We start from the raw sequence: 12758 nt of genomic DNA on the forward strand, positions 1-12758 counted from the left end.
AACACATGAGGAAGCAGCGTGAGAATCCTCCATGTTTAACGTTTTAATGTTCTTCCATTAAGAACAGTAAAACATAACCTGAAATTCTCCACATCATCCATGAGGAGGAGGCGGCCCCCAGGGGCCACATGCAGCGCTCGCTTTAAAGTCAATGCGTAGAATATCAAAAACACATAAAATGACAGAAAAGTTACTGAAAATAATGCAAATAGTGAGTTTAAAAAACGTACAAATGACTGAAAAATACAGATTCTTTATTTTTATTTTTAGAACACACACAAAATGACAGAAAAATTACTGAAAAATTAAAATAACAATTTAAAAAAAACATGCAAATTACTGGAAAATACACATTAAAAAACAAATAATAAAAAATTACTGAAAAATTCCAATGATTACTGAATTACTGAAATTACTGAAAATTAAACAATTAAAAAGAAATAATAATAACAATTGTTAAAAAATAAATAAATGACAGAAAAATTACTGAAAAATACACTTACTGAAAAGTTACTCTTAGAAACACAAAATTACAAACGAAATGCACAGTTTGCACAAAATGACAACAAAAATATACAAAATTTCAAAAATGAATAAAAGTAAATTAAAAAAAACTACGATAACTCACATTACAAATATTTTGTTTATATGGGTATTTTTCCCTCATTTTGCATGTGTTTGTGCTGTTTTGTATGTTTTTATGTGTGATTTCATTGTCTTTCTTTGTGTTTTCGAAGTCGTGTATTTTTGGTGTTGTTTTGTATATTTTTCAGTTATTTTTTATACATTTGTAGTCATCGTATGGTTTTTTGTATTTGCCTTTTTTTGCATTTTCAAAGTCATATTATGTGTTTTTAGAGTCATTTTTGTATTTTGTTGCCATCTTGTGTGGTTTTGTTGTCTTTTGTGGTTTTGATTATTTTGTTTTGTATATTTGTCAGTTATTTTTTATGTCGCCGTCTTGGAGTAAATTTCTGTATTATTGTTTTTGTGTCTTTTAAAGTCATTTTATGTGTTTCTTCTGGTCCACAGTCTGCAGTACAGTAGGATAATGAATACAGTGCATATTAAACAGGCGTGTGTGGGTGAGTGTGAGACGTGTGTGACATCTTACTGGTGGATGATTAAAATAAGGGCGTTTTGATACCAGGTCAATGCAACCCACAGCAAAGACAAAAACAGCTCCCAGTCCTCAAACAACCATCCATCAAAGTCACAGACGCAGAACAAACTCAGATCCAGCTGAAGCTTGTCCATAAAAAAAAAACTCTTTTGTGTATCAATAAAAAAGGATTTAGAGCTTCATTGTGTAATTTTCACAACATCTGCAGTGATGCAGCTTGACTGTGGAACTGGCGGTCTGGGGACCACATGTGGCCCATGACCTTATTCTAGTTGGGCCCCAAAGTAAACACACAAAATGACAGAAAAATACTCAAATTTACTCCACAAGACAGCCACAATTATAGAAAAAAGAACTGATAAATATACAAAAAGACACCAAAAACACAAAAAAAAACCCCAAGAAAAACACAAAATGACAGGAAAATAGACAAACAAGAAGAAAAATAGTCATATTTACTCACAAAACATGCAAGACAACCACAAATATGCAAAAAAATTACTCAAAAATACACAAAACAACAACAAAAAGAACCTAAAAAAAAACCTCACAAAAAGACAGGAAAATACACGGAAAGATGACAAATAAAATACACAAAAAGACAGAAAAATAGACAAACAAGAGATAAAATAGTCATATTTACTCCCAAAACATGCAAAACAACCACAAATAGGCAAGAAATTACTAAAAAAAATGTACAAAACTTACTACAAAAATACAACAAAAACACAAAAAGACCTTAAAAAAACCCACACAAAATTTGTGAAAAATATATAAAAAAAGATTTTTGAGATTTCTCCAATGATGATAAATAAGATTTTTTTCATTTTCCAAACTGATCCAGAATCAATATATTGATACTTGATACTCTCCTAATTTTTATGGAATTAAAGGTTTTTTGGTAAAAATCAAAGAAGGTGAAGATATGAGGTAACAAATGAAAATGAAGCTGAATGAAGCAGAAGATCAGAAACTCACAGAGAGGAGGACGAGGATGTTGGGCCTTCCTTCTTCATGTGTGATCAGCGGAGGTGAAGCATCGTCATCGTCGTCCATCTTCAGACCCACATCCAGAGAATGGACGCTGAGTTTAGAGACGAGCAGCAGACAAAGCAGAGCGGAGAACGTGGAGAACATTTCATCAGTAGAAGTGAATCCTGCCTCTGAGAACCACCATCGTACGTGTTTTATACAGGACTGAGATCAGCTTTAGACGTTTAGGATTCATTCATCCTCCAATAACGTGTTTTATACACCAACACTATTGAACTAGACAAGGTTTAGGATCCATTCATCCAGAGGCTGGAGGTCAGAGCTGATGTTTACCTGAAAGGAAAGAATGAAGAATAGAAGAGATGGACTTTATTCTGTCTCATCATCAGCGTGATGTCTGACTGATCCCGTCAGGGTCAAAGGTCACCTTCTGTTTAATCCTGAAGATGAAATAAACCCAGCAGGTGAAGAAACACCATTAAAAACTCATAGATGTCATATAAAGGCTTTCTGAACACACACGGTCCATCTTTAGTCATCAATGGTAAACTAACTAACCCAGGGGCCACATGTGGCCCTCGCTCTCATTTAGTGCAGCCCATTAAACAGAATGACTCCAAAAACACACAAAATTAAAACAAAACCATGCAAAACAACAGTAAAAATACACAAAATCAAAACAAAACCAAGCAAAACCACTCAAAAAACACACAACACAACTTTAGAAATACACAAAAAACAGAAATATATTGATATAAAAACATCTTAATATGAAAATATGTTAATATGAAATTATAATACATAAAAATGTATTCATATAATAGATAAAAACATATCATTCTAAATAAAATTGAATACACAAAAATAAAATAACAACTTAAAAATACACAAAAATGAAAAAAAAAACCATGCAAAATAACTACAAAAACACACAAGAGAAGTACACAAATACACAAAAATAAAATATCCCCCCAATAGTATTAATATAAAAACCAATTAATATGAAAATAATATAAACATTTATTCATGTAAAATATACTTTAAAAATACATAAAATAAAAAACTAAATACTCATAATAAAATAACAGTAAATCAAACAACTACAGAAATACACAAAAAATAAAAACACCCCCAAAAAACATTGATATAGAAATATATAATAATATAATAATATAATATAAGCTATATTGATATAAAAAATATATTCATATAAAATGATAATCATAAGAATTTATTCATCCTAAAATATAATACATAAAAACATATGTATACAAAAATAAAAATAAAAATAAATCAAACAAGTAAAAAAAAAACATACACAAAAATACACCAAAAAATGAAAATATTATAAAATAGGCCAAATCCTTTGTTCTTCCCATGTAATAATACTCATTATTCTTGATTACTAACATGAATTCTAATCATTTGTGTTTGAGGACAGTGTTTTGTTTTAAACATTACTCTTTAAATGTTTCATCTTTGATGAAAAAAGATTCATTGAAACCTGAGATAAGTTAATTTTTTATTTCAAGCCGAAAACAAAAGAAGTTTTTTTTTTTTTTTAATCCCACAGATGTAAAACATTTCTAACAAAAAAGAAAAGTACATCAAGAAATAATTTAAAAAAATGTTTCTAAGTCAAATTTAAACAATAAAAAGTTCGACAGGATGAGAATCACTTGAACTTTATATTTTTATAGAGCGTATGATGAGTCTTTTCCTGTACATAAGGACACATCATTATGGAAAGCATGAAACTCAAACCTTTATTTTGACAATGGACTCTAAATATTAGCTGAGGTTAGCATATTTGTGAGCTGTACTCAGGAACCAGGATGTGACTAATCCATCTGAAAGGTTTCGACTTGTTACGGCTGTGATGGTGTGTTTTTGTTGGAGGATAAAACAGTTCAACTGAAGCGCTGAGCGTGTCCACGGGGAGACGCGCTACATTGTTTGTTTTACCTTTAACGCTTGGATAATAGCTTCCGCACTTTACCCAATTTTGTCAAGGGGCTGCAAATGTGATTTATGAAAACAAATTATGAAGAAATAACAACAACGCAAGGCCTCGTAGACGCTTGAATGTTAGGTTTAATGTTGCCTTCCTGGCAGTAATTGGTTTTGGGCTGCTTCACGTGAGACACCACAGCTAACACTGCTAGGCTAATACGCTCTGCTAACTGTTAGAGCCAGTGACACGAAGCAGTAAAAAGGTGTTTTATAAGACACAACAGTGGACACTAGTTCTAACAACTCACAAAGGCAGTTACCTATAAATAGAAACATGCCCAGTTTAGGTGAAAAATAACTACTAACACCTGCTTCTGTCTAGAAACTAGAGCTAACGCTAACATTTAGCTGGTTAAAGCAGTAAATAAGGCAACAAACTTGGAACAATTATTAATTAATTATTTCTAGTATTGTAGTTCTCCAGACTCGTCTCAACAGCACATTTAAAGGTCTTGGTCTTGGTCTTGTCTCAGACTCTGAAGCATTTTTACTTGATCTTGTCTCGTCTCAGACTGCCCGGACCAGCACTAATTCCTGCTATTTTAAAACTTTTTTTAATGTGATAAAAAGGAGAAGAACTGGATAAAACGATAGATATCATGCGTTAATCCACACCGTTTAATGATCACAACCTTCCTAATGTCTCCGAGTGACGCACACACCATTACACACAAGCAGGGGAGAGAGATGGGAGGCTGTACATTCACGTGACACGTGATATTTAGAATAATTGTGAGTTTATTGATAATTTTAATACATCAGTTTATTTTTTCCAAAAATTCAGTTGCACCAATTTTTTGTGTAGTTGAAAGTTTTACATGTTCTGTATTTAAAAGAAACTAAAGATGGAATGTTATTTTACTGTTAAACCTTTTCATGGTTTAAAAATGTATTTTTTGGGGTCTAGGTCTTGTCTTGGTCTTGTCTTGGTCTTGGTTTGGTCTTGTCTTGGTCTTGGTCTTGTCTTGGTCTTGTCTTGGTCTTGTCTTGTCCTGGTGCATTCTGGTCTCGGGCAAGTCTTGGTCTGATATTGTGATCTTGAGCACAACACTAGTTAATACTGTAAAAACTATCCAATATTAGAGTTGTTTTTTTTTCTGGAAACTAAGGCTAATGCTAATTGTCTGAAATAACTCAGTAAAAAGAGGTTTTATTGGACACAACAACCAGTACTAACGACTCACCAACGCAGTTCCTTATAAATGGAGACATTTAGTTTAGGTAAAAATAACAAAGGTGATAAACTTGGAACAGATCAGGTTCCCGTCGTCAATATGGTTCAAACAATCCAATAACAGAGTTGAGTTTTTTCTGGAAAGGAATGCTAATGCTAATTGTCAGGCTTAGGATACAACAGTTATATAATAAGAGTAATATTGAAATATAGATATGCCTAAATTCAAATTAATAGGTAAAAAAACAATAACAGAGCTACTGTTTTCTGGAAACTAGGGTTTATGCTAACAGTTAGCTCGTTAAAGCAGCAACAGCGGTAACGAAATAGAGAAAGGCCCAATAGCTAACAGCTGAGTGAGTTATGCTAATATTTTTTTAGTAAATTGACAATTCTGAGACAAAGCTCCAAGCTACTGGCTACATACTTAAAACAATAAAACACTGCTACTTTAATTTGTCAGCTATGGCTAATGCTAATGCTAACAACAGCATGGTGTTTTTTGACCTGCTCAATAAAACATTAGCCACTCCTCTTTTTTGTCTTGGGGGTGGGGGGAAGCCAATGGTCAAAATCTAAGATCTAGGACTTTGCATGTTCTCACAGAGTATGCATGGGGGGATGGGAATGCTTGAGTTATTCCAGTCATTGATATGCTTCACTTTAACACAAACACAAACTGTCCGTGGGTAATATTGGGGGGGGGGTCAGAGGAAGTCCTGGTTGATTGTGAAACAGCAGGTGTGTGACTTTATCCCTCAGAGCACTGTGTTAGATCAATGCCAGTACATGGTCGTACAGTGACTGATGTGCTTACACTGCCTGATCCAGCTGCTCCGTTCACCTACTGGGTCTGTGTGTGTGTGTGTTTGGTGTGTTGTGCGTGCGTGCGTGCCTGCGTGTGTGTGTGCATGCGTGCGTGCGTGTGCGTGTGTGCGTTCAGAACGACGTTCAGGGGGTCAAACTCTGGGCAGGTTTCTTCTTCTTCTTCTTCTTCTTCTTCTTCTTCTTCTTCTTCTCTTCTTGCTTTCTTCTTCTTCTTCTTCTTCTTTCTTCTTCTTCTCCTTCTTCTTCTTCTTCTTCTCCTTCTCCTGCTGCCCAGAGAACAGGCTGTGGTTTCCTGGAACAATGCAGCTGATGAGAGCCTCTCCAAGGAAAATATGGCTCTGACATCATGTGCTCTTTAAGCACTCTGCTGAGCCAACACTCTCTTCTTCTATAATCAGGTCGGTGAATTTCCACTGCGAGCTGGAACCCAGAGCCAGTTCAATGATATCGACACTTTAATCCCGCGGCTGAAATTCTGCTGGTAGCTCCCAACATTTACTGGACTCTTGTTTCCCCATTAAAGCTTGGCTCTCGCTGGCCGTGCATCGTGACACGGGGGTTACTTTGTCAACTTATCGCTCCCCAACACGGCTCGACCTACGGGGAACATGGGGACATTCTGGGGAGTGAAACCCAGAGTTGGAAAGGAAGTGAATGGATGGAGCGATGAGGCCCAACAAACCATGTAGAGAGAAAAGGGGAGAGAGGGTAGTAAAGGTTGGTGAGTGCAGTAAAACTGAGCACAAGGTCATTCAGGAGACAAGTGTGTGTTTAGGATGAGGAGCTGAAGAGCGTGCACAGATTGGGTTTCAGAAGTCGCTCCAAATCCGCTGTCCTCGGATGCACCGCGTCCCGAGTGCACGAGGATCACGACTTCTTTGGTTTGAGCTGGATATCTGATCCCAGTGGTTGGAACGCAATAAGCAAGAAAAGAGGTGAGAGCAGGAAAGTGAGCTTTAAACCTTTGTCAGCATTTTAATGTGGATGCAAAATGAACCAACACACCCTAAATAGTGCTTCCTCTATGTGACGTGTCAAAACCGAGGCCTGGGGGCCAAATTTGGCCCTTTAGACCAGTGGTTCTGAAACTTTTCAGACCGCAACCCCCAAAATAAAGGTTCCAGAGAGCAGGGACCTCCACTGTAGCTGAAGGTGGTTGAACACAGACATGAACATTGAAGAACAGTCATGTGGAGACAGGACCATCTATAAGGGGGAATAAAGGGGAGAGATTTTTGGGGTCCATCCATAAAGTCAGTAAAATGATGGTCCATTGTTCTATGAATCTATGATAACCACATTTATTTATTCATCTGAATAATATCCACTGTTATCCAGGAACGTTTATTATTATTATTATAGTCATCTTAAAGATGGAAATCCTGGTTTTAATCACTAATAAAATGGTTCAAAGTGACCAACAATGGTGTAACAGGTGGTGAAATGGGATTTTAAAAACCACAGAAATTGGTTAAAAGTTGCAAATTAAAGTGGACAAAAATTGACAGAAAAAGTGGGAAAAATAGTTCAAAGTGTCGATATTGGAACAATTAATTTAAACTGGCAAATAATGGCCAGGACAAATCTTGAATGTGGTTCAATTGACAAAAAAATAAGCATGAAATATGATGAAAAGAGGTTAAAAGTGACAATAATGGGTCAACAAATGTGACATCAGGTGGAAAAGTGGAGGAAAGGGTTTATAAGTGCTGAACATGTCTTGAAAGTGGAAAAATGTGCAGAAAAGTCATTGAAATGTGATGTAGAAGTGTCAGAAATAGGAGAAATGTAGCAAAAATACATTCAAAGTATAGCAAAACAATGGCAAGAAAAAGTGATGAAAATAGGTTAAAATAGTTTGGTGTGGTTGCAGAAAAAGGGTAAAAATAAGCAAAAATGGGCACAAAAGGTTTCTTGAAGGCATCTGGTGACCCCCTTCCAAGGTTGGGAACCCCTGCCTGTGTTTTTCCTTCATTTTTATCTTGATTTCTTGTGTTTCGTCAATAGACGAGTGATTGGTTTTAACACCATTTATTGCGATGTGCGCTCTGTCCAATTTGGACCCTATTCGTCTGTTTCCATGGAAGCCACAACATTCGCCATTGTTTTTCACAACTTTCAATACGTGAAAACACAGAAATGTCACTTTGGAGAGTTTTTGGGGTCACACTTTAATATCAGGAGTGGGTGAGAGCAAGAGTTTATTTATTATATTTATCATGTCTGGACGAAGCAACCTTCCTGCTGTTATGATACCTGCTGTCTGGCTCATCACTCAGACTGTGTTGATCGTCTTTTAAAAAAAGTGCTGACAGTGAGAGAAACGTCAGCTCAGCGTTGTAGCCGTGAGCGTCGTCTGAAGGGCTGAACACGCACCGCGCCCCTCTCTCTCTCTCTCTATGTTTGCTTTGGCATCTTCTCCTCAGGAAGTATCACTTTGTCTTCAGTGCGATCAGGTTCAGTTTCCAGCTCGGGTTTGATCTGCAGCCAAGCGTGCACACATCCTCTACTTCAGCAGAGCAGACGCTCCTGTTAACAAACACTGATAATATTCTGTTTGTCGTAACATTGTCACTGGCGTAGTTTTGCCTACTCAGTATGATTTATTTAAACGTTAACTTCTATATGTTTCAAATATATTATTTAGTGCTTTTCTACGGAGCCCCAGAAGGGACACAAAGTTAATCATGTGAGCGTGAAAGTATGGAAGCTGATTAGGGCCAATTATGATGGAGAGAATAATTTTGGGCAAATTAAGAATAAAGTTGAAATGTGGAGATTTAAATTTAAATTCCAATAGTAAAGTTGAAATATAATGTCAAGATTAAAATAAAAAACAAAATGAAAGTCGAAATTTTGAAAATGAACTGAAAATACAAAATTGCCAAACTTGCCAAATAAAGTGAAATCTACGGAATACGGTGTATTTTTTGTATTTCTGTATTTTTGGAATAACTCAGGGTGTTAATGAAGTCATTTGGTTTGTATTTTATGTTACTTTATCATTTTGTGTGTGTTTAAACTTGTTTTGTGTATTTTTTTAACTAATTTGTTGTATTTATTGCTGTGATTTGTGTATTTTTGGACTATTTTGTGTGTTTTTAAAATCATTTTGTGTATTTTTGTTTGTGTTTTGTGTATTTTTCCCATGGATTTGTGTATTTTTGCAGTACGTCGGGGTGATAATGGAGTTATTTAGTTTGTATTTGATGTTACTTTGTGTTTAAAAGTCATATTGTGTTTGTGTTTTTGATTATTGTGTGTATTTTTGTTGATGTTTTCATTTTACTATATGTCTTTCTGTCATGTGTCAAATTAATTTCCTAAGATACAATTATTGTGTTGCCGATGTGTGATAGCTCTCTGTTGCTAACACTCCTCCAGGCCAATAGGGGGCAGTAGGTAACTGGTTATTGTGCACAGTGAAAGAACGGGCCACTCAGGACTGTGATTTCGACAAGTGGTTTATTCAGCAGGAACATTGAACAGTTTGTCCGTGTTCTTTAGTTTTCTACAGAAGGCAATCGAGCACCATGAATAACACAGGGATTCATCAACAATCACGTCATCCAGTGACTCTCCCACACCTCGGACTTCATTCATCTCGTCAAAAACAATGGATAAACTCTCTTTAAGGTGTAGCAGAGGCAGGGATGGCCTCCAATCACATCTACCAAACATCGGTTCCAGTCTGGGACTCAAACAAGCTCAAAAAAGTCTTTGGTTTGTTCTATTGATCTGATCATAGAAGAGCTTTTTCACTTTGGTCGCCAGAATAAGTGAGAAAGGAAGTATTTACGGAAAGTTAAGTTAAGCTTAAAAAAAAAGTGTCATCTTCCCATTGGAAACGTACATTTTTGTTTATTAAAAGCAAGTTTAAAACGCAAATGATTGCTGCCAAAAAAATGTAATCGAGACCATGGAACTTTTAAAACTCACACTTTATGACCAAAAGGGAATCATTTAAGTTGGAAAATTGTCTTCTTTTAAATTTATTTTTATTATCTAGGTTTTAATACATTCAGGATAACAAGCGACATTAACAATTATAGGGAAATTTTCATTTTTATGGTGCATTTCTCAAACAAATCTTCAAAATCCGCCAAAACAACTTTAAGGCAAATCAACTGCTGTAATATTAACATAAAATAAATATCCTGAAACTAGTGTTTGGGAGCATTTGAAAAAGAATTGGAGAAGATTATGTGCAGTGACGCTGATTTTAGAGTAATTAGCATTTGTGCTAGATTTAGCTAAGCAGTGGAATAGCCTTTTTAACCCTTTTCTACTTCCATAACCCATGGTGAGCATAGCTTATTAGCTTAGCATACATACAAGTGCAGAAACAAAACAAAACGGACATGAAGAATCTCACGCAAAATCACGAGCTATAAATTCTTTTGTAGCAGTTAGTAGCGTGTAAAATTTTATAGTGCGGGATTTCAGCGTGTTGTTGCGTCTCACACTTCTTAAACCAGTGGTTCCCAAACTAGGGGGCCTGCCCCCTGGGGGGAGGGGATGACGTCATGACGGGAGAATGCCCTTTTTGGGCTTTTATATTTTGATGGGCCCCTGAGAGTTTTTCACTTTTCAAAAGGGGGGGCGCAGCAAAAACATGTTTTGAAACGACTGTCTAAAGCAAAGAAAAATTTAATTAATAACATGAGTTTACTCAATTAATGCCAATTAAGCATTTTCGTTTAGATTTTGGGAATTGCCATTGGCTACTAATGACGTCAAATTAGGGGAAAGCCGATGAAATGGAAATGAAATGAAATATAGAAAAATTGGAAACCAAAAATCGGAGGCCGTAAATCTGACCTGGTTGACGGTTTTTCAAAAACAAATTTACCGCAATTTAAGAAAAAATAAAATAAATGACCAAAAACTATTAACGTACTAAAAACCAGAGATGTGCGATATTATCGGATGATATTTGCCAGTAAATATAAAATCGGTCTCGATTGGTAGCGACTTTTCCACAGGTGAACTTGCTATTGGTCAATATCAGAAATTTAACGTTGGACAATATCGACAAACTGCTAATATAGAAGATACCAATTAAAAATGTTATATTTCCTTCGCGTTTAGACTAATCTAGTTTTTCCCGTGCAAGTTTGCGGAGCTAACAAGCTAATACAAAAGCTTGCCATTGTCAACCGTGTGCAACTGATTTGAACCAAACTCGTCCTTTTCCACCGCTGTGACGTAGCAGATAAAGAGGAACATGACGTGTGGGAAAAATCTGAGTCCAAAACAATAATAAATGTGTAATAGTTCCAGCAAGATTCATTTTGAACAGTATTTTAAGTTGAGTTTTTGTTTATTCAGACAAGGTTTTTTTTAGGAAATTTTTAGCATTTTTGAATAAAAACAAAACCTCAACTTAACAATAATAAATGTGGACAGAGAGGGCGCTGTTCTGTGTTGCTCTGTATGATCTCGCAGCACACTGCGATCAATGATGAGAAAATAACTTTCAAAATCTGCTTCTTTTGAATCCATGCATTCACAGATGTTACACTTACGCGCCCACGCTACGACTTCGTTGGAAAACATCGGACTGATAAAAATTGCGACTGAAACTGTGCAAAAAAAAAAATGAAAAAAAGGAAGACGTCCAACCGTAAAGCCCTGTCGTTAGCCTGCCTGAGCGTCTATAAAATAGCACCATTATACAGTGGCTAGGGTTCCTTTAGCTGTGTTATATGTACAACCAACAATAGCAATGCATAGGTTAACATACGTGGAATACTGTTTGTTTATACACAGGCAGAGGAGGGGGCGGAGTCCACCGTCTGTCCCCATGCAAAGCCTTCTGGGAAATAGCTTTTCATGAATGTGTGTGTGTGTGTGTGTGTGTGTGTGTGTGTGTGTGTGCAGAGCATCATTATGATGGTTTTTGTTTCTTTAACTTTAGATTATGTTCCTCTGAGTTCTCTCGCTGACCTGTTATTTCTGTCAAACCAAAATAGAAACTGCATTTCAACCTCTGCTTCACAGGCATTACACCACATGTGTCAAAGTCATGGTCCGGGGGCTAAACCCGGCCCTTTGTAGCATCCATTTCAAGAAAACATGAATCATTGTGTAAATGCAGCGGCTCAGTTTCCCTGGCGCTTTTATCACATGTTTGCATTTTTAAGGTTAATTAGTTGGAAAAAAACTTTAAATTCTTACAAAATCCATCATTTATAAGAATTGGTCAAAAAATCTAGGAAATTCAAAGTGTAGATCCTGTCTGATATCTATCACTTATTGATTGGATATGGTCAGTTTCTTACATACTTTGTATTTGATGTTTACGTAGGAGGGTAAAACTAGGGCACAATGATGAACTAAAATGAGTTTGACACCCCGGCTTTTACACAGTTGGAGAAAATCACATTGTTGTTAGTTTTTGCAGGACTTCCAGAACCCAAACTGTTCCTGTAAATCCGCTCTAATGAAGCTGGATGGAAGTGTTTGGATGGTAGAGTCCGTGCTCTCATTCCCAACACTTCCACTGGATTAAACAGGATTTGGATGAGTTTATCCCCCCCCCCCACCACCACCACCACCCCACCCTGAGGCTCCACTTACCAAGGGTTTGATCTTAGAGTGTGACTCAAACTCCAACTGTTCAAC

The sequence above is a fragment of the Gouania willdenowi genome, chromosome 6 (genome assembly GCF_900634775.1).
Source record: "Gouania willdenowi chromosome 6, fGouWil2.1, whole genome shotgun sequence".
NCBI lineage: Eukaryota > Metazoa > Chordata > Actinopteri > Blenniiformes > Gobiesocidae > Gouania > Gouania willdenowi.